The sequence below is a fragment of the Peromyscus maniculatus genome, chromosome 20 (genome assembly GCF_049852395.1).
Source record: "Peromyscus maniculatus bairdii isolate BWxNUB_F1_BW_parent chromosome 20, HU_Pman_BW_mat_3.1, whole genome shotgun sequence".
Taxonomy (NCBI): Eukaryota; Metazoa; Chordata; class Mammalia; order Rodentia; family Cricetidae; genus Peromyscus; species Peromyscus maniculatus.
Window position 1 is genome coordinate 7453780 of NC_134871.1, and position 22796 is coordinate 7476575.

Below are 22796 nucleotides of genomic sequence, written 5' to 3' on the forward strand. Positions count from 1 at the left end.
CTCTTTGGGGTGGTTAGCAAGCTCCGGGGATCTGACTGTCTTCACACCCCAAGTGCTGAAGTTACAGATGTATATCTGGGTTTTATATTAGTGGGTACTGGGCTTTGAACCCAGGCCCTCATGCTTGTATATCAAGCACTGTACCTACTGTTCCATCTTCCCAGTCTTCACCTTTATTCTGGCATGCAACTACCCGTTGAAGGAATCACTGCATCTTCTAATAGAACTGAGGACTTGAAAGGTAAAATTAGAACGGAGTAGAGAATAGATGATCTGATGTTAGTATAAAGCTTGACGCATGATACAGAGCACATTACACGTGAAATATTGCCTAAAATGTGTTCACTTATATCTTCACTTTGAATGTGCCCTGTGATGGAAATATTACTTAGCCCTTCTAACATGGGAAGGAAATGATTCAAGAAGGTGCTTAAATTACTCTGTTCAGTGACTGGCCGATTTCATCCTCGTGATCAACTTCTAAAGAATGCGTTTTGATGATGCAAATCCAGCACTATGTATGAAATTCTCAAAAAGTAATAATAATTGCTTTTAAAGTGCTACATTTCCAGGGCTCTTTCTATGACGCCAGTTGCCTGACAAAATCAACTAGCTTTTCTGTGTAGTGTTTAACCAGCTTCCAACTGCTGCTTAAACCTATAACAATCTTCATGATGTTTTCTGAATTAAAAATGACTCAACCAACAATATTCAGAAGGAATCAAGAAAATCACTGGTATTACTCAAGTGTTGGAATCTGAGCAGGGACAATGAAAGTCCAGTAAGTGTTACTGTGGCACCTCCTTGGTGAGAAGTGGGCTGCCAGGGTGAGGCTGAATCATGTGCAGGTGGTTTGCGTCATTCTTTCCCTTTCAAGTCAAGGAGCACACAGCCCAGAATTGTCTTTATGGATGAGAAGTGAGGCAGCAAGGGCCCCAGTCTGACAGGCAGGCAGAGCACACTCTCTCCAGGATGCAAAGGTCATTAAGACTTAATGACCTCCCTGGGGCCCACCCACTAAGAAGAACAAAGAGTCCTGGTTAGCAGAAAGATGAGAGCAGAGGAATGGTGTGTGGAGGGTTCCTGTGTGGAGATGGTGACCTCATGCTCTGACTTCACACAGTCAGACCCTGCATAGTTAAGAAGTGGGCTAAACACGCAGTAATTTCACTGGCATTGTGGAAAGACAAGTTGTTAAGCCATGTCCATTTCATCTTCATATAGAACCAAACCCTGAAAAGACACAAAACAACATAAAAGATTAAATGGACAGCAAAAGAACCTCCCCCACACATACACACCTATCACACCATGCACACACATACACAATAAACACATATATCAATAAACATACTACATATGTAAAAACAAACTGCATATACAAATACATAAAAACACCACACACACACACACACACCCATCACCACCACCAGCACCACTGTCATCATCACCACTACCACCACCACAAACATAATCAGATAACACACACCACACAAACACACACATATCAGAAATGCATATATATATATATATATATATATATATATATATATATACACATAACACATACAACACAATACTCCCCCACATATATACTCACAGCCCATAACATACCCACATACATAAATACATAACACACACACATGCATGTACCCCACTGATACTCCACACATATGTACATAAATAAACATATACCATATACAGATACACCATACCACATTATCCATACACCACACACAAATGCATAAATACATACTACATACACACACTATACCATAGCACACGACATACACACATATATAATCACCACAAACATACACAGCTACATGCAAATTCACACCAGACCATAAACATCACACTCACACATATAAACAGATATCTCACACACACACACACACACATAAACACATGGTACACAGACACCATGTACATACCGGTATTACACTCACATATATAAATATATACTACACACATACATAAACACATAATAAACACACACACATGCATTCATGCTCCTCACATACATACATAAACATACAGCATATACAGACACATCACACCACATAACCCATATACCACACACAAATACATAAACACATACCACACACATAGACCATGCAAGAACACTTTTATTTTTATTTTTTCCCTTTCATCTTGATTTCTAAGCACTGGATCTGACTCTCTTTGGGTTATGTAGAACTTTGATAGCAATGATTGATGACCAATTTTTTAGAAAGTTATTGAGAGTGCAAATAAAGTTTTCTAGGAAGAAAGAGATATTACACTTAGCTATGCCCTCTCCTTTGGCTGTTCGTGATTCCTTTCTATGCTTTACACAAATTATTCTTAAGGTAGAATCCTGAGACCTGCCACATTAGCACCTCCTTAGGGCTAATGTTATAAGCCATATTCTTGGGCTCCATCCCAGACTTGCTGAACCAGAAGCCTGGATATAGACCCAGCAACACATGTTTAATAAGATCTCCAGCAGACTCAAATACTCATGCATTTGAACAACTGGAGTGTTCAGTTGCCTGGAATTTCTCATAAGTGTATTTCATTTTTTTTTTTTTTTGGTTTTTTCGAGACAGGGTTTCTCTGTGTAGTTTTGCGCCTTTCCTGGAACTCACTTGGTAGCCCAGGCTGGCCTCGAACTCACAGAGATCCGCCTGGCTCTGCCTCCCGAGTGCTGGGATTAAAGGCGTGCGCCACCACCGCCCGGCGTGTATTTCAATATTATAACTGAAGGCAGAGAGTAATACAAACCCAAGAAGCAAAAATATTGCTCAAACCATGGAGGAGCCTTACTTTGATCTCCCTTCAAGAGGAAACTCTTTGTTTAGTTGTGAGCAGAGCAGTTAGCTAACAATGCCCTCAATGCCTTTGGTAGCACTTGCTTTTACTGGTAATCTACAGATAGTCAATGTAGAAAGGTTTCTAGGATCTGGTCATTTCTGCCTATATGACATCTCTCTGATCGTCACTCCTTGAGAGTTTGCTATTAGATTAGTAGCACCATTGTCAGACCAGAATTGAAGTTTTGCTCTGGGTCTTCCTTTCTTCCTCCGTGTCATTTGAAAGTGTCACATTGGAAATCTGAAAGTTTTTCCTGCCCAAGTCCCTTCCTTTTATTTCCCCCTTAACTTGCCTTATGAAGATACCTGGAACTTCTAACTTTTTTTTTTTTTTTTTTTTTTTTTTTTGGCATCAGCTTCCAAAGGTTGACACTAGAGCAGTTGTGCTGGTTGCTCTAGTGAAATCTGCATTAGTTACTTTTCTCATTGCCATCACAGAAAAATGAACAACAGCAACTTCAGGATGACGGAGTTATATTGACTCACTGTTTGAGGATTCAGTCTGCTGTAGTAAGGGAAAGCACAGTACTGAGAGTAACTCCAGCCCTTGGAGGCAGGAGCATGAGGCAGCTCATCACACTGCATCTGCAGTGAGGAAGCTGAGAGAGCTGAAAGCTGGCTCTTAGGAGACTTCAGTTTTGAAATTTACTCCAGGACCTAATCCTATTGGGTGGTGCCACCCACATTCACGGTTAAGTCTTCTGAGTTGAACATGTCTGGAAGCATCCTAAAATACATGTCCAGAGGTATGTTTTCTAGGTGATTCCAAATTCATTCAAATAGACAACGAACACTAATCATCACATCATCTAAATTTTTCTCTTCCCAAAATATTAAGTATTCTTGAAGAGAAGACAGAACTCTGACATATTTTGTGCTATCTAAGCAGCTTCAGCAGATAACCAGCTTAGTTTTAAGAACAGACTGGGACTGTCTAGCTGTACTAAATGTTAAATGTACTAGCAGTAAATTAATCACCCCAAACCATTGACTCAGTGGGATGGGAATTCCTGAAGAAGCTAGCCCAGTTAGGAGAAGCACAGACTCCCCATCTTCTCTTGGTGTTTTGAGAAGTTACATCCTTTCCCCATCTGCTTAAGTTGAGTCCTACAAGATTAATGAGATAATAAAACAGTAATTAGAAAGAGATGGAAGGAGATGGATTACAGGGAGGAGAAGACAGGCAAGCTTCTCACACACTGGATACCCGTTGTTTTGGGGGAGGAATCTCTACGGTGCCACATTTAATTGTTCATTGACTTCAATGCTGATTTCCTGTTCATTTGAAATTCATACCCCGTACTTTGATCTGGGAAAGTGATCAAGTGTTATTCTTCACAGGTATCAAAATCAGAGAGAAACTGAACTTGCCAGCTCCTTTCTAACAGTTCAGCTTTCCCCGACCTAAACCTCACTGATGCGTGATATCTTATAGCTAAGGTTGTAGTGGGGGATGGTTGCTACACTTTCTAAAAGCATTAGTTTGTGTGGCACCAAACCAAAAGACCAGAGTCTGAACTCTTTGGCCTGTACCTCAGGCATTCCATAATTTCATCTTAACGTATCTTTGTCCTTGAAGGTTGGCTGGAGTGACTTCCTGTATATTCCATGCCCTGGGTACATGCCAAGTACATGACAGACTTGCTTCAATACTTATATTTTTATAGACCACAGATATCAGGCTTGTCATTTTCGCTTACTAATTATTATAATTATTCATTAATTTTTACATTTATTATATATATTTCTGAATTAGAATTTCACTGATTTTATATATATATATATATATGAAATTCATATACATATATATGAAGTGATGTTTTTCTTGAGAAATGGTGCATATTAATGTCTAAAAAGCAACTACCAATTACTTCTAAAAGTTTTCTTGATATCAAAATATTTATTGCAAACATCAAATAATTACTAAAATACACACATGATTAAAGCAGTATGAAAGTTATTATTATGTAATATATGTACATTGTGTCCTCTATGCTTTTTTTTAAGTGAAATAAACAGCTGGAGACATGGAAAATGAACTTTATGAGCTATTCTTTGGCTTCTAACAGTGAGTAACAATGACTTCAAATAGCGTCAAATGAGTAAGCAATCCACTTGGACTCTAACTCAGTCATAATAAAGGCAGGCTTCAGTCTAAATGTCCCAAATACAAGCCATCCCCAGAAAGTAGGAGCATAAACTAGTCTACAAATTGTTCCATTGGCCTTATATTCAGCTCACTGTCCTTTATTGTTAGTACAACTACAAGAGAAGCTTAGTTAAGACACACAGCCATGTTCTAAAACAAGAAGACACAACATTCCAGATACAAGATTCTGTCACTAGCACAGCTGAATCAGACAGAATACCCCCAAACCCTAACAAAGGACATGGGCAACTTAAAATAGGGGCTTTAGATTTGGATTTCTGTTGAAGACTATAGATTACAAATGCTGCTTACATTTTTAACCATTCATGCTAACACACAAAACCTTTCATTTTAAGCAGTAAGTGTCCTAATTTTGATACCCAGTATATTAATTAGCTATTAACTACTGATCATAAACAAGTTACAAAGTGCTTACAATAGTGACTTGGGACTTGGTTCTGGTTTTTGCATCTCAGACTAGTGTATCTATTGAAGAATATGGGCTGTGCAAGCCTCGTTAAATAACAGAAAGATCTTAATTATTTGCTTAACTAAATGTTATGCATTTTTTGGTATAGTAACTCTATCTTAAAAGAATTTATAAACTTTATCACCAAACTTTCGGAGAGCATTTCTTCCAGAATTTTTCCTTTTTTTTTTTTTTTTTTTTTTTTTTTTTTTTTTTTTTTTTTTTTTTTTTTTTTTTTTCCGTTTCCTGGAGCTAGCTTACAGCTACTCAGTCTCATCCATGTGGGACACACTGAATCCTTAATACAAAAATAATTGTTTTTCTTCCTGGTGTTTTGAGACAGGGTTTCTCTGTGTAGCTGTGGCTGTCCTTGAAGTCACTCTGTAGACCAGGTTGGCCTTGAACTCAGAGATCATCCTGTCTTTGCCTCCTGAGTGCTGGGATTAAAGGTGTGTACCACTACACTTGGTTCAAAACAAAACTGTTTAAAAGATTTTTATTTAACTCTCCACTGATTGTCTATCTAAAGTTTCATTCAAAAGATGGAGCTACTGAGGAAAATGGAATGAATTGATTATTCTATCTCTGTGCTGACAATTTTCAATGTGAAAACTGCCTCCAGAAAAAGTAGAGGGTAAAATTTAAGGGCAGTCATTAACTGGCAAAAGCAGTCTCCAAAGACCACTTAAAATTAAATATAAAATAATGGATAAAGACATTGTAACAGAATGAAGATATTCATATGAAAAACTAGTAAAGAAAAAGATGGGTCAGATCAAAGTCTGGTAATAAAAGTAGAGGTCAGTTTGGGTAGTAATATGTGGTATATAATGTTTACAGTAATTAGTATTCTCAGAATTCTGGGTGCTTTTAGAAGATTGTTTTCTGAGAATGCAAACCCAAGGCTAGCTCTTAAGAGTAAGTTTAGAGGGCCAGAGAGATGGCTTTGTGAATAAAGGTACTTTACACCAAGCTTGATGAACTGAGTTCAACCCCAAGGATACACATGGTAGAAAGAATCCTCTCATGAAAGCTGTTTTCTGATACCATGCACACGCCATAACAAATGCATGACCACACCACACACTCAATAAATACATATATTCAATAAAGTTAAAAAATACAACATATCGCCCGAGTGGTGGTGGCACACGCCTTTAATCCCAGCACTGTGGCGACAAAGCCAGGTGGATCTCTGTGAGTTTGAGCCCAGCCTGGGCTACAGAGTGAGTTCCAGTAAAGGTACAAAGCTACACAGAGAAACCTTGTCTCAAAACAACAACAACAACAACACAACATATCCTGAATAAACAGTAATTATATATTTCCTAGGATACTATATGATATTTTTTAATCAGTACAATCTACAGAAAGTTTCAGTCATGTAATTAATAACACAGAAACTCCTCACACTATGATTTGGTGACCATTTATAGAAGGCAGAGTTCTACTAACCCTCACTTGCTCTGTTTTTCTTTTTGCTCTGTCCTAGAGTTCTTCCTATTTTGAAACATGGAAAAGACACAAACATTGGCACATGTGCTTACTCTGTGTAGCTGGCTTTCATTGCCTTTCCATGAGTATTCTCAAGAAGTGCATACTGTTATCAGACATATTCTATGTGATTCATGAGATGAAGGGCAAGAAAATCACACATACAATGTTATCTATTCCAAGTTATATTTTTAGTGAGTATTAAAATCTTGAGCTTCCCCCACCCCTGAGCATTTCTTTCAAATTTCAAATTTTACAAAATATTTAGGATGATTATGACCTATCCAAAGTTCAGACTTAAAGTCTTCATCTCCTGCAGGTAGCTCCATTGTAGAAAGAAAATGAGTTGAGTTTATGAGACCATCAAGAATTCAGGTGTGCTAAGTTCATTACCTTTAGAAACATTAAAAGTAGTATTTAATTAAATAATATAAAAGAACTGATAGACAAAACACTGAAAACTATTAGTGTATTTTTTTCTTCCCTTTCCCATTGGAAAGGAGAGCAGCATATAGAAGAGAAAAAGATGCAAATGCAAAGACTAGAGAAATATCCTCTACAGCTGCATTATTTCCTGAGTTATCCGCAAGATATACCTTTCTTTGAATAATGCTAAAAAGTGCAGCAAATGCAGAGCTATTTGAATTACCCCAATGACATATTTACTCCTAGATTTCATTTTCAGTTATTACAGCTTTCCCCAGATTTAAAAAATGAATTAAAAAAACTGATTTAGTTGATCATGGCATGGGTTATAGTATTTTTCGAAGACTGTGCACAATTTGGGTAAATGCAAAGATCTTTAACATCAGCAAATCTTCCTGTTGAAAATATAGATTTTAAAATTGCTTAATGTAGGTTTCTTTGAGGTCATTAACATGTAAGTGACTGTAATGTTATTTTCTAATATTCCCACTTCTATGATAACTTGGTTGAGCAAGGGAGGAGGAAGGAAAGGTTACAGAATAACATTGAGTCCATCTCATCACCAAATTACATCCATGTCTTCAAAGGCCCACTTTTAACACAGGTTGGGTTTCCTCCGATTTACAGAGAACATGTAAACAGCTCGAAGTGTTTCTCAAAAAGAAGGAAATAGCCGCCTGACAGTGAACATCTAATTGTAGTGCAATAACACAAGCTAATAATGTCTGTTGACTCAAAAACACATTTTAGTACTTAAAAAAAAAAACAACAGAAACTCAAACCTGGGAACCTCCCAAAATTCCCTCCAAAGAAAATGTTCTGTTGCAGCTGGATTGTGCAAATGTACCCTGTGATTACCACCAACCAAGAACTGTGGAAGAGGCTCCAGGCCAAGGCACTAGGAGGCATTTTAGCATCACAAACCATTCCCTTCTCCTAAGCTATTTCACAAGCTCCAAGAGGCCAGTTAATAAACTGTCCATAATGTGCTTGTTCTCATGGCCATCCATTCTTCTTACGGCAGCGAGGAAATGAATAATTGTCTGTGGTGGGTTACTGTTCCAGCTTTGACCTGGAAGTACTACCCCTAGAGAGGCTTCCTGGTAACTGCTACACTTACCTATGACCTGCCCCTGGGGCGGGGCCAAGATAGGAGCCCTTAAGATCTCAGGATCCTGACATGCTGGCCCTCTTGGTTCTTCGTGATCCTGGATGCTGGATGGTAGACTAAGCAGAGTTCTCCAGACAACCCAGCTAGATTGCACCTCACCTCTCCCGGATCCTGTAACCAACCCCTTTCCTGGCTGTAAGTTACTCCAAAATAAACCTCCTTTTTAACTATGTGGTGTTGCCTTGATAATCACAACAGTTGCTGCTTACCACTTTAGGACAGGTGTACCTTCTGCTCCTCATAACCCTCTTGTGTAGTTTACCAAACCAATCAGCATTCACAACTGATTTAGATGGTCTTGCCAACTTGATAAACAATTCAAGACATACACTACCACACTTGGCCTCCCTCCCTAAAAGTAATTCATTATAAGGTATTGGCCACTAAACTTGCTTTAGCTAAGCCTCTATTTCAACAGGGAACATTGCACAGGCCACATGACTCTTTGTTAAATTGCATCCTACTATAATGGCTAGTATCCTTTGTAAGACCAAAAAAGGTTCCAGCTTTTAATTACTTCATTTAAATATATGGGCTATGTATCATAGAACTTGGGCGTATTCATTAATAAGATGAGAATAATATAATCCATAAATAAAAAGCATAATATTTTACTGAACTGCCCTCATAATTAAGCTCAGATATTATTTCCATCATTAAAGTTAAGTAAACTATGTGGTTCTTTTCTTTATTTGGTCATAAAAATGAAAAAGAAGTTGTTTTGCTGACATATAAAAACCTTACTTGTTAAATAAACCTTTTAATTTAATTGGGAGTTTTTTATGTTGTTGTGATTTGTGATGTTTTTCTTTCATGATAAGATAAACAATTTCAAGACATGAGCATTCCCATATTTTATAATAATTTTCTTAACATGATAATATAATTGCATAACTTCCCCTTCATTTTTTCCTCCTTCCCACTCCTCTCATGTACTGCCATTGTTCTCTGTCAAACTCATGGGACCTTTTTCTTTCATTGTTCTTACAAACATACATACATATATACACACATACATACATGGACACACATACACACACCCCAAAATATATAAATACAACCCACTCAGTCTGTGTACACATAATGTACACATTATGATATAATGTATTATACACACATATGCATTTTATATATCTATGTAATCTTAGGCCTGGTGATTTAGTATTGAATAGCTAATTAGGGGACTCTTCCTTTAGGAAGACTTTTCCACCTATTCTTGTTATTCCTTAGTTTCATAAAGTCTTTTGTTTAGGGTTGAGGACTAGGGAGCTTCCCCTGGTCCATGTTAGCATGTCCATTGGTATTGTCATTCAGGTCTTGTTTAGGAAGTCATGTTGATGAAAATTCATCCCATCCTTATAGAGAAAATTCCAAAGAATAAGATAATAAAGGCGAATTAATTATCTGTGGGTTTGTAGGAGCCTGCTCCCAACTTTTGAAGGGTTCTTAGATGGAGGAGAGAAGAATGAGGAAATATCAGAAAGGGAGCTAGATGATGAGAAGAAAGACAGAAACACAGGATAGCTTCGGGAGGGCCTGGATCAATACCAAACAGCCTCAAGACTTTATTCAAATGGGCATTTTATAAAAATGCCAAGGGGTGGGGCAAAAGACCTCCCCATTGCAAGATCAAAGCACAGCATACAGCCAAGTATAGACTCTTCCAAACACCCGGTAACCATACCCAGGGTCTAATCATCCCATTACGTAGCACTGCTGGGTAAAGCAGGTTCAGATTCTCTGAACATGAGTAAGTTCTCACTGGGAAACTTCTGTGGGTCTCCACGGTGGATGTTGTTCTCTTAATTAGTGGTACAATGAAGATGAAGGTTGTGGTCTTGTGATTCTCAGTCTTACAGGTTTTCTACACATCTAGGTACTAAGATATACTATTTCCTAATGACTTTAATACACATTACATACAACTTCTCAAGGAAACTCAAATTACTGAGAAACATTTAAAGAAATGTTCAACATCTTTAGTTATCAGAGAAATGCAAATTGTAATTACTTTGAAATTCCATGTTACATCTGAAAATGGCTATAATCAATAACACAATTGATAGGCCATGCTGGGAAGAATGTGAAGCAAGATACTGGGATTTTGAAATTGCACATTCACTATGGTAATTTGTGTGGCACTTTCTCAGAAAGAAAGATGGGAATTGATCTACCTCAGACCCAGCACTCTTGGGCATATACCCAAAAGACATTTCATCTTACACAAAGATATTGGCTCAAACATGTTCTTTGCTGCTCTATTCATAATAATCAGAAATTGAGAACAAAACAATAAAGAAATTGTGGTACATTTACACAATGGCATATTTTTCAACTGTTAAAAAAAAGACATCATGAAATTTGCAGACAAATGGCTAGAACTAGAAAAAAATCACCCTAAGTAGGGTAACCCTGACCCAGAAAGATAAATATGGTACATATATTGGCTTGTATGTGGATACAAGCCATTAAATAAATGATAATCAAGCTACAGTTCTTAGACCCAGAGAAATTAAGTATAAAGGAAGGGATTAGAAATTAAGTATAGAGGAAGGGATTAGGGAAACATGTAGATCTCCTTTGGAGAGGAAATAGAATAGATTTTATGGGTAGACCAGGGATGGAGATGAGAATGGGATGATTGGTGGGCAAGGTAGATGAAAGATGGGGTTAATAGAAGGAATGCAGGAAAATAGAGCTAGAACTGAGGGGTATTTGAGGGTGGCAATGAAACCTAGTGCAATGGAAACTTCCTAAAATATATGAAGATGATCCTAATGAAGTCTTAAAACAATGAAGGAGAAGAAGTCCCAATTGGCCATCTCTTGTTGCCAAATAAAGTTTCCAGTACTGGGACTGGTTATATGCAATGGAATTTTTGGCCAAAAGTATGGTGATATTTTATTTGTATTCAAATGTTATTTGTATGTTAATAAATAAAGTTGCCCGGGGGTCAGAGCTATTAGCAAGCCATAGGAAAGCAGGGCAGTGGTGGCATACATTTGTAATCCCAGCACTTGGTACGCAGAACTAGGTAAGTCTTTGTGTGTTCAGGGATACAGACAGTATTGGATACACATGCCTTTAATCTTAATACCAATCATAGAAAAACTGGAGGTCTATACAGACAGGCCGTGATGAGGCGGTCATGTGGTTGGGTTTACAACCAATGAGAAGGCAGAGCAGAAACACTATAAAAAGACAGACACACAGGAAGTGGTTCTGGTTCGGAGAGGTAGGACCACTGCAAGAGGAAGGGTCAGGTTTTAGCTCTTAGCTCTGACCTCTTGGCTTTCTTCTTTGCATTTGTTCTGTGTTTCTTATTTAATAAGATGGTTGGTTACATCTACATTTGGCACCCCATGTTGGGCGCCATTTGTAGCTAGAGTTTTCCTGCCTTGCCCACAGGCAGGACAAAACTTTGTCACCCGCCAGTCCCACAGCTGCTCAGACCCAACCAAGTAAACACAGAGACTTATTTTCCTTACAAACTGTATGGTCGTGCCAGGCTTCTTGCTAACTGTTCTTATATCTTAAATTAATCAAATTCCATAAATCTATACCTTGCCATGTGGCTTGTGGCTTACCGGCATCTTTTCATGCTGCTTGTCAGGGTGGCAGCTGACAGTGACTCCTTCTGCCTTCCTGTTCTTTTATTTCTCCTCTTTGTTAGTCCTGCCTATACTTCCTGCCTAGCCATGGGCCAATCAGTATTTTATTTATTGACCAATCAGAGCAACTTGACATACAGACCATCCCCCAGCACAGCTAAGTGCAGACCATCTCAGACACCTGCACTCAGGCCTGTGGTCCTAATCATCCTCTATGTGGACCTGCTGGGTAAAGCCACGAGGAACCCGAGAATGGGCTCCCACAGGACATACAGAACATCCCACAGCACAAAAGGGTCCCATGGAAATCTTCAAATAACCCAGGTGGTTTCAAAGACCATGGGTTGCTCTCCACAAACTGACAGCAAGGTCCCATTGCTGAAGACAACATGCACACAACTCATCCAATATGGACAAGTTTAGCTGGTATCTACATAGAACCTTCACCTTCATGTTTCATATGGGAGGGTACTCTGCAGGCAACCAAAGATAAACAAACAAACAAAAACCTAATCTAGTCATAAAACCTTTGATGTGTCCTGCATGGAAAATATTCTAGGACAATAGCAGTACAAAGTGTGTGGCAGTAACCAAACAAAGTCTAATTGACTTAACACCAACTTCAGTAGATGGATACCATATATGGCACTGTTTGGGTGACTAAGAATCAAAGACTATATAGCCCATAGACCTAGGGGTAAAACCAAATACTACTGGTCTAAGAAAAAAAAAGTAAGAATAAAATGACTGCTAATGATTTTCTACTATACTATTTTTTTGAGACAGGGTTTCTCTGTGTAGCTTTGAGCTTTTCCTTGAAATTCACTTTGTAGCCCAGGCTGGTCTCAAACTCACAGAGATCTGCCTGCCTCTGCCTCCCAAGTGCTGGGATTAAAGGAGTTCACCACCACCACCCGGCTAATATTCTACTATACTTATAGATTCATGCCTTATTCAGTCATCATCAGAAAAGCTTCTCTTCAGAATGTGGGAACAAATACAGAGACCCACAGCCGGACATTACACAGAGAGAAAGACCTTTGAACAAACATCTCTAAATTGGATGTCTCCATCAAATCCCTCCCCTCAGAGCTCAAGGAATTTAGCAGAAAAGGAGGAAGAAAGAGTATTGAGCCAGAGAAGACTAAAGATACCAGGAAAACAAGGTTCTCTAAATCAAGTGAGCAAAGCTCATATGAACTCACAGAAACTTAAGCAGAAAGCACAGGGCCCACATCAGTCTAAACAAGATCCTCTATGTATATATTATAACCATAACTTTAGTATTTGTATGGGACTCCTGAGTGTGTCATGGAATGGTTATCTGATGCTTGTGCCTACCCTTAGGACTCTTTCCTGTCTGTAGTTTTGCCTTGTCCAACTTCAATGTGATGGGTTTTGTTTTATCTTACTATAATTTTTTTGTTATATTTTGTTGTTACCTCTTAGAAGTCTGTTCTTTTATTATGTGAGACAGAAAGGGAGTGGATCTGGACAGAAGGAGATGTTGGGAGGAACTGGGAGAATTAGAGGAGGGGGAATTGTAATCAGGATATATTGTATGAAAAAAGAATTTACTTTTAATAAAAGGGGAAATTTTTGTTACATAAAACTTCTCAAAGGCATGACTACTTGAACCACAGTGTTATCACAGAGACAAAAATGCTTCCATGCTGTCTAATATTTCCTTATTCCAACAAATGATATAACTGTCAAGCTGAACTGATAGTCACAGTGATATAAACACCACATAAAATGCTCTAACAGGCCACTGCATTAGAAGGAGGCTATGGAAAGTGAGGAATCAGGTATATGCATATTTAAGGAAAAATACAAATTTTTTTTTCAGTTACAAGTTCTGACTTTGCACATTCTACTGGCTAGAGTGTGAAAAATCTTGGGGAACTGGGAAGGAATGCAACACTGATGAGAAAAGACAGCTCATTCATGAACCGCATGCAAATGGTGACTGCAGTTAATGAGGGACACCCATCTGTAGCCCCCACCTAGTACAAGGAGGCCCTTGTTTGGCTCAGCCGATAGAAACTGCAGTGGCTGGTTTGAGCATCTTGCCTCTCTCTCTCTCTCTCTCTCTCTCTCTCTCTCTCTCTCTCTCTCTCTCTCTCTCTCTCTCTCTCTCTCTCTGTTTAAACAAAGCTCTCCATCTTATGTTTATATGATGACTGAATGCAGTGCAGGATCTCTTTCAAATTATTATCCATACCCAAAGACACTCTCATTGTTCTTATTGCCAATATCTTACAGATCTTTGCCTAACAAGAGAAGGGGAAACAGAAGAGTCAGGGCTCAGCTTCCTTTTCCATGCATGCTTTTATAAAATTGGCCTTTTGTATGACAAGATGAGCTATTTATTCATCCTGTAAAAATGCCTCATATTAGAGGGCTGTCTTTCTTTGCAGAGCTCTGGAAGAAGTAGCATGGTATTTACACTGTGTCTAATTATAAACTAAATCAGGCGCACACCCTGGAAGAAGCAATTACTTAATGAAAATAATATGCTTTAATGCAGATTATACAAATACTTGACAAGTAGATCTCCTTATATACTGATATGTTCCTTTTCTAATAAAAGAATATGTAGGTTTAACTATTTTCCTTCAGCTTTGCTTAAGGGCAGCATATATAAGATCATTTTCCTTCATAGATTCCAACTGAATTAAAAAAGCAAAAAATGCATCTGATGATTTTTCAAGATTTCCTGCTTTGGTAAGATGCACAGTCCTGGGACATCAGTGGCAGGCAGAACTTGGAAAGGATTTGAGTTGAGTCTCATAGTTGCTGTGTATCCATCCAATTTAATATTAGAGGAGCAAGAGGTATTCATTATGATAGCATGGTAAATAGCAAAGGTTTTGGGGATCTGAATTCAGTCTTGGTTTATCTCATGGGTGTAAATTCTTGCTCCTTCTGTGCTAGGCATAATTACACCCATGGAATAGAATTAATTTTTTAAGGATTAACTTTATGTATATATAGTACCATTCCTTCACTCAACAATTATTCATTGAGTATTCCCTACATTCCAAATACTTTCTAAACAAAACCCATACAGCAGGAATTCCATTAAAACCCTTGTCTCCGTAAGTTTAGAGATGTTCTAGAAAAAAACACAATAGGTAAACTCACAAGATTATTATTTTGTAAAACACTTAAAATGTAGTATTGTAGCTTTTGTTTAAATTATTTTAATTGAAAATAGATATTTTCCATACAATATATTCTGATTATTGTTTGTGTGGATTTGAGTGGGTGGGGAGTAGGGAAGTATTGGAGCTTAGCATGAAGGTCCTTGTTCCCACAGATCTCCAGAGAAATCAGGAATGTTAAGCAAAAGGTTTGTCTTTCCAATGGGAAAGAGGAAAAACCTGTTCTTTCATCCAGAAAGCCAAGAATTGGAAATGATTAATAGCCTGGTGATTTGTGTTATCTGTTGGGCCAGGCGATATCAAGCTCCTACAAGCAGAACTGGAGATGGCTAGTAATCTAAATGATCCTGATTGCCAGAGTCTCTCTCAAGCTCCTACAACCAGGACCAGAGGTGGCTAATAACACAAATGACCTCTATACTATAGGTATGACCCAGGCCAGGCCAGATCCTTAGGCCCTTAAACTAGTACAGGTAGCCTGTCACTAGAACCCATCTTCTTCAAAGAAATGACATGTATCTTGAATTGAATTACAATGTAATTACACTTCTTTGTGCACCAGGAATTGTATTACACAAGGAAAGTTGTTTTCCAAACTATACAGGGCATAAATACACTGAGAATAAACCTCCTGTTATTAGATTTCCCGAAGTCTGATCCAGGTTGATGAAGTCAATCTGAACCGGGTTTACATTCTTATCTTTTCTCGAGGTTTGCTTCCCTGCCTGAATACCTGCAGGGACTCACTCAGGGAGGATGGTAGTGATTTTTAAAAATGAGAGAGATGAGGACAAGATTCAATTTTTTTTGGTAGGGTATTCAGAAAGCACTGACCAGAATGATGATGTGATGTGAATAAAGACTTCACTGTTGACAAATGTTATCACTGTTATTTCTCTTCCAGCCTTTCTTACTCAATAATGTATGACTGGATTCAATAATTAAGAAAACAAGAAAAAATGTATTAATTGGTGATTAGGAATAATAAGCATCCAAGTTAGAAGGCATTCAGTTCAAAAGCCACCAAAAGGTATTACGAGGTGAAGTTAAACAAGTATTTTCTTTGAAATAGTTATTTTTAAATGTGGATGTTAAACAACTGTTTTCTTTAAAGGAATTAGTATATAACAAAAATTGTTGGAAACAGGTTAGTGTCTTCAGGTATTCAGGATACTAAAATCTTAATTCACAAGAGAACTGGAAGGTACAGACAAAAACCTGTTATTTTTTTGTAACCTTTATGGAAATGTACCTGCCTGCTCCAGGGAGAAGACCGATATTAACTTCTCTCTTCTGCTTTCAGAATCACGGGTAATTTTTTTTCCTACACTGAAGAAATTTAAGCCAGAATGCACATTGCAAAGGATTATGGGAATTGTAGTTCCTGAGCTGTCAGCCAATAGTACACATAGGGAAGCATAGATTGGAGTCTGCAGAAAATATCTACATACGGAAAGGAAAAAAGAGGCAACACTATTTACTTTGTATGAAGTATTGTGCTAAACTCTTCATGTTCATTGACTCTTCACAGAACAGTGTATTAGTAGTATAACATCTCCATCATTTTACCAAGAAAGAAATCAGAATTTGGATGGATCAGTTTGTCCAAAGTAATACACTAAATGAATGACAGGGCTGTGCTTTATCCCAAGACACCACTTTTATTATCTAGGTTCATTATCCCTTGAAAAAGGAAGAGTATGGCAAATTATACAATGATATAGGACAAGTAATAATTTTACCCACACTATTTGTTCAAAGGGAGCTTGGGAAGGAGTAGTGGTAGTTTCAGAAAAGGCAAAAGCTAAGTGAACATCGTTAAGAAGAACAAAGAGACCCGCAAGATTACTGTGCCATGCCATTTTCACAAATCATTTGAAACATCCTTATTTTCAGTCATGGTCCCTGGTGCAGATTTAGGTTCACAGAGCCTGGAATATCAAATCTCCAAGGAATATTAGAATTCAATTCACCTTGACTAGGGTGAGGAAACCACCAAGATTCCAGTATAAATAAGTCTGCTCCAGTGCCCACACAGACAGACTTTGGTCAATAATATTTTTTTTTCTAAATGACATTCTAGTCTGTTGTTCTAATTATTTAATATTGATGAAAATGCGTCTGTGTGTCTGGATGTTAAAACACAGATGTAGAAATCTTGTTTGCTATTCTTGGCTCATCCTTAAACCTATTGGCAGCCTTGTCGGGTTTTATTCACTCTATCCAAAGTTTCCAGAAACATCATTACTTTGCATTAAGGCCCCCTCCAAAACTGTAAAGGTATTGAATAAAAATCTCATGCTTGCAAAGCACTTTGAGATTCTGGAATAGATCCATTATTTGAGCAAAACAAAAGATCTGTCCTTGTTGCTTTGGCTCAAGTAATATTTTTATGAATAGAAGGCTTCACATTCACTTAAAGAGGCAAATAATCTCCCTTAGAACTCTTATAATCATAGAATGATTTCAATATCCATGAGATTTCAAGAGGCCATGAAGTGAGCTTGCTTGCAAACCTCTTCCCAAGCAGAAGCAGTGTTTTCTGATAACTTGGATGTGTGTTATCCTGAGGAACAGCTGGCAATGCTCTCCAGCTAACCAAGCATTCCCACGCCGTCTTTGGAAGACTCAGGACTGGGATTTGCTTCAGCAGTAATGTATTAGTATTTATTATCCAAGAAAAAGAACAAATAATCATTAAATATCCTTCCTTATTTAAGAATCTCTATGTTCCTTAAGATTTATGGGTAGGAATCTACAGACATATGTTCTACAGACATATGTTTTGTTTTTTGTTTACCAATCTGTGTCAATCCCCAGGATTGAACATATTTATTCAGTTAGAATAAATTTATTTATAATTGCCCATTGAACTTCAGAATTAAATGTTTGATTTTAGTTCAATAAATTTACTATTGTATCCTCAAGGAAAAATTATTTATTATCTTTTCTCAGTAAAATAACACAGAGGTCAGAACCTAATGATTTTATATGACATTGAATTCAGCAAATGTGTATATTGAAGCCTAGTAAAGTTCTCTTGATTTTTAAATGTTTTAATATACTATTTGTATTAATTCTTTGAGAATTTCAAACATATATGAAGACAATGTATTTTGGTTATATTCATTGCCCACTCCTCCTCCTAATGCCTCCCAGATTCTTAATTTACTAATATGTTCCCTTTACCAAATTACTTTATTAGAAAATATTCAAGGAACTAAAATCATATTTACTGAAGAAAAACTGTTCCTGCCAGGGGACTCCTTCTTTGACCCTTAGCAGAATATTGGCCTGTAAATAAATATCAGCAAATGTCTTCTATTCTATACTCGAAACCTCAAAATCTATATTATTATTATTATTATTATTATTTTACATCCCAGCCACAGTTTCCCCTCCCTTTCTCCTCTCAGCCCCTCCCCCAGACCCTCACCATGTCCCCACCCTCCAATCCACTCTTCTTCCATTTCTGTTTAGGAAAAGGCAGGTCTCCCATGGATATCAAAAAAACATGGCATATCAAGTTGTAATAAGACTAAGCATCTCCCCATATGTTAACGCTGAGCAAGGCAACCCAGTATGAGGAATATGGTCCCAAAAGCTTGTAAAAGAATCAGAAACAGCCCATGCTCCCACTGTTAGGAACTCCACAAGTGGACCAAGCTAAACAACAGTAACATGTATGCAGAGTGCCTAGGTCAATCCCATCCAGGCTCTCGTTGTTGGTTCAGTCTCTGTGAGCCCCTATGAGCACAGGTTAGTTGATTCTGTGGTTTTTCTTGTAGTGTCCTTGATCCCTCTGACTCATACAATCCTTTATTTCTCTCCTCTTCAGGATTACCTGAGCTCCACCTAAAGTTTGGCTGTGGGTCTCTGCATCTGTTTCCATCAGTTGCTATATGAAGTTTTTCTGGTGCCAGTTGGACGAATCACCAATCTATGAGTATAGGAGAATGTCATTAGGAATTATTACATTAACAGAAAAAAAGAAAAGAAAAGAAGAAAAAAAGAAAAGAAAGCAACACCTCAAAAATTATGATTGTTGGATTAGCATCTGAACATTTATTAGAATGTTAAATTCCTGATTATGTTATGAATCACTTTTCAGATTTACCTCCAGACATATTTTCTCTTATGATTAATGAAATTTTGGAAAATGTCATGGCATTCTGGTTTTGCACAGTTCTATACATTTCAATGAAAAGAGTTTTATTTTGATTTTTATCCTGCTGTGTTTTATCTTCTGTAAATTCTCACTATGTAAATCTGAATCTTCTAATAAAGTTAAAGAAATTAAATCAGATTTTTGAAAATCTACATACTGAATGTGAAAAGGAGTGATATTTTGCTCCTAAATCTGAACTCTGTTGCTAAATCTCTGAATCTTTTATATTTTCCATGTTTGAAATGAAATATTTTTTCTCTGCTTACACTAATCAAGCATCGTATTGCCACATACTTTCCTGGTCAGCCTTGAGTTATCTCGTCGGTTACATCTCAATTTTGTACAGTGAACTTATGAACTTGCATTTTCCTTTTACCAAAACCAACTTACAGAATTCATTTTATGATTATACCTACTGAAAATAGCCACATAAACCAGCACATGGAAACTACATTTTCTTGGGAAAGGCCCTTCATTATTATCAATACATTCATGAATTTACTTACCTCTCTTGAACATACTCATAGATGAGAAATTTTCTTATAAGAATGTATATAATGTAGAGATTGGAGAAAAGATTCAGCATTTAAGAGCCCTTACCCTAGTTGAGTTTTCTGAACCCACATGGTAGTTCACAAACTTCTGTAACCCCAATTCCAAGGTATTCTCATGCCCTTTTTTGACCTACACATGTACCAGGCACATCTATGGTGCACATAAAAATAAGCAGGTAAACACTCATACACATGAACTAAAACAAATAGAACTTTAAAAAGGATAGATAGATAGATAGATAGATAGATAGATAGATAGATAGATAGATAGATAATAGATAGAAACATAGATACATAGATGCATCAAGGTATCTGATTCCTCTTTTTTTATTCATTTTGAAAAGGTGGGGAAAATTTTCCCTTTGGCACACAAATGATTTAGGAAAAATCTCCTTTATATTTTCAAGAGCATGAAACATTTATTTCATCATTCAAATTTAAATATCATTATGATGAAATTACAATTTTTATTAACATTACTGGAAAATGTATGTGTGTATGTACAAACACAAATACCCACATTATCATCCACAGTGTCTGCCAGCTTGCATGAACACATGGTATGCTTCTTTTGTATAATTTTATTTTTCTTTCAGGGTTGACTCATATGGCTTAGACTTCTGTTGATGTGCTCACTATGACTCTTTTATTGAGAATTCTATTCAGTGCTGGAACTCATGCTCAGATATTTCAGACAAATTTTTCCTTGAGAATGCCATCACCTAACCATATCTACTGGGTTTCTCTGTTCTCAGGATATTCAATGCAACAATTCTAAAAGTATTGTAAACACTTAAGCAATGTTTTATGGAACTATTAAAAAGGAAAGCCATTCTTAATTAGTTATTTCCCAGGTATAAAATGATTTCCCTTTTGATTTCTCCTTTCCTATCTGGTCTATTGAATGGGTGTACTCTGTTCCTTATAGGGCAATAGAATAGAGGACCAGATCATCCTGGGAAAATCAGAGAAAGACAACCAATCCTAAGCCAACAGGTAGAAGGAGAAATCTGTTCTATGTTTATGCTGTCTTGGTTGTTCATAGCCTAATGCATGGAAATCAACTAGGAGATCCCAGTCAGCCAGGCTTCATAATGAGATAGAAGACTATTACTTGTGGGTCACTGCTTCAGCTCAGCTTACTGTGACAGTGTGCAAAAGCTGCTGCCAGTGGAAGGTGATTATAGTCTGAGTGGTGAGCAAATGGCCTGGCTCAGTCCTCCAAGTTCTTGGGTTCTTGTTCAGAACTGTCAACTATCATTATCACCTATGCTGAGAATTTCTGAAAAAAGGCCAAGAAAATGGTAAGTCCAGAGATTAAAAATCACGTCTTGCATCGTTGATTTCACTAAAACAGAGCTCGGAAGGTAAGGAGTCATGTTCTGCTATTTGATCCCACCAAGGAAGTTTCATTTCCAGTATTCGGTTTCTTTCTCATGAAACTGGGAGTCAAAAGTTCAAAGGAGCACTAGAGGGGAGTGCAAAATATTTGCAAATACTCTTTGCTCTGTCATTTCCCTTTCGATTTCAGACAGGGAAATGCAACATTTTTTTAGGTCAGTATTAAAACAAAGTCTTTAAAGGATGTTTTCATTAGGGAAACTTTTAAACAGCTGAATTCTGTTTGGCTATGCAGGACTTATTATGAAATAATTAAGTTGGGGAGATAATAAATTACAGTGGATCATTTTAGAAGACCTCCGAATTGTAGGCAAGTGTAGATGAACAGCTGAGATTTCTAAGCAACTTTAAATATTTAGATTGCTGCCATAAAAAATCAGGTGAGCCTCACAGAGTAATAAACTGAAATAGACAAGAACTGAAGTTTAAGGATGTAAGAGTTTTGAAATTTCAACCCAAACCTATCAAGTACAAGTGAGACTAAGATTCAGAAAACACATCATTCTCTCTGTGACTTTGTCTCTGTCTTTCTCTCTCTCTTTGTGTGTGTCTCTCTCTCTGTCTTTCTATCTTTCCTTCCCTCTCTATATCTCTGTCTCTCCTTCTCTGTCTCTCTCTGTCTCTGTCTCTCTGTCTCTCTCTCTATCTATCTCTCTTTCTCTCTCTGTATACTTGTCCCTTCATCATCGCTGTTGAGAATTGGGTCTTTTCAGGGATGAGTAGCTTATAGGATCTCTGATCTCATTAAAGGAATTAGTGTTCATATAAAAAGGCTTAAGGGAATCTGTTCAGATCTTTTTACAACTCCTCTTCTAGCATGTGAGTAAATACAGTATTGGTGGAACAAGACCTTATGAAGCATCAAGGCACCTGGGGGTGGGATGTTACAGCCCACCAGATGCCAGAACTGTGCAAAAAGTTCATGTTGTTTTTCTTACCTGGTGTGAGGTCTACCTGTTACAGCAGCAGAAACAGACTAAAATAGTATAATTTTGTGTTTCAAAACATGTTGCTCAATATCAACTACATATCTTCCCAAGTAAGCTACACATGCCTTTACCATTTGACTCTATAGACATCTCACACAAATATTTATTAGGTTTGTGTCACTGTGTTAAGCTCTTTACAGTAATTACCCCATTTAATTCACTAACTCTGAAGTTTGATGCTTTTAGCAAAGGCTTGCAGATGTGCAAGGAGAAAATCATGGGTAATATGCAAAACCATATGAGTTGATTGTATGTTTTTTAGTCTTTTAAGCTCTTAAGCCATTCTTAATGACCGAATCAGTGAATAGAGGAGCAAATGATGTCATGTGGGAACTATTGTTA

At 37.4% G+C, this 22796-nt stretch overlaps 1 long non-coding RNA gene across 1 annotated transcript in view; it reads right to left on the reverse strand.

The window, feature by feature from the left end:
- Positions 1–1202: 1202 nt before the first annotated feature.
- Positions 1203–22796, reverse strand: part of LOC143269657 (uncharacterized) — a 41280-nt gene continuing 19686 nt past the window's right edge. Inside the window, exons 2-3 of the long non-coding RNA XR_013046237.1 lie at positions 19187–19282; positions 1203–1233 (exon numbers count right to left, since the gene is read on the reverse strand). This is a non-coding gene — a long non-coding RNA (uncharacterized LOC143269657). The remainder of the gene's footprint in view (positions 1234–19186; positions 19283–22796) is intronic.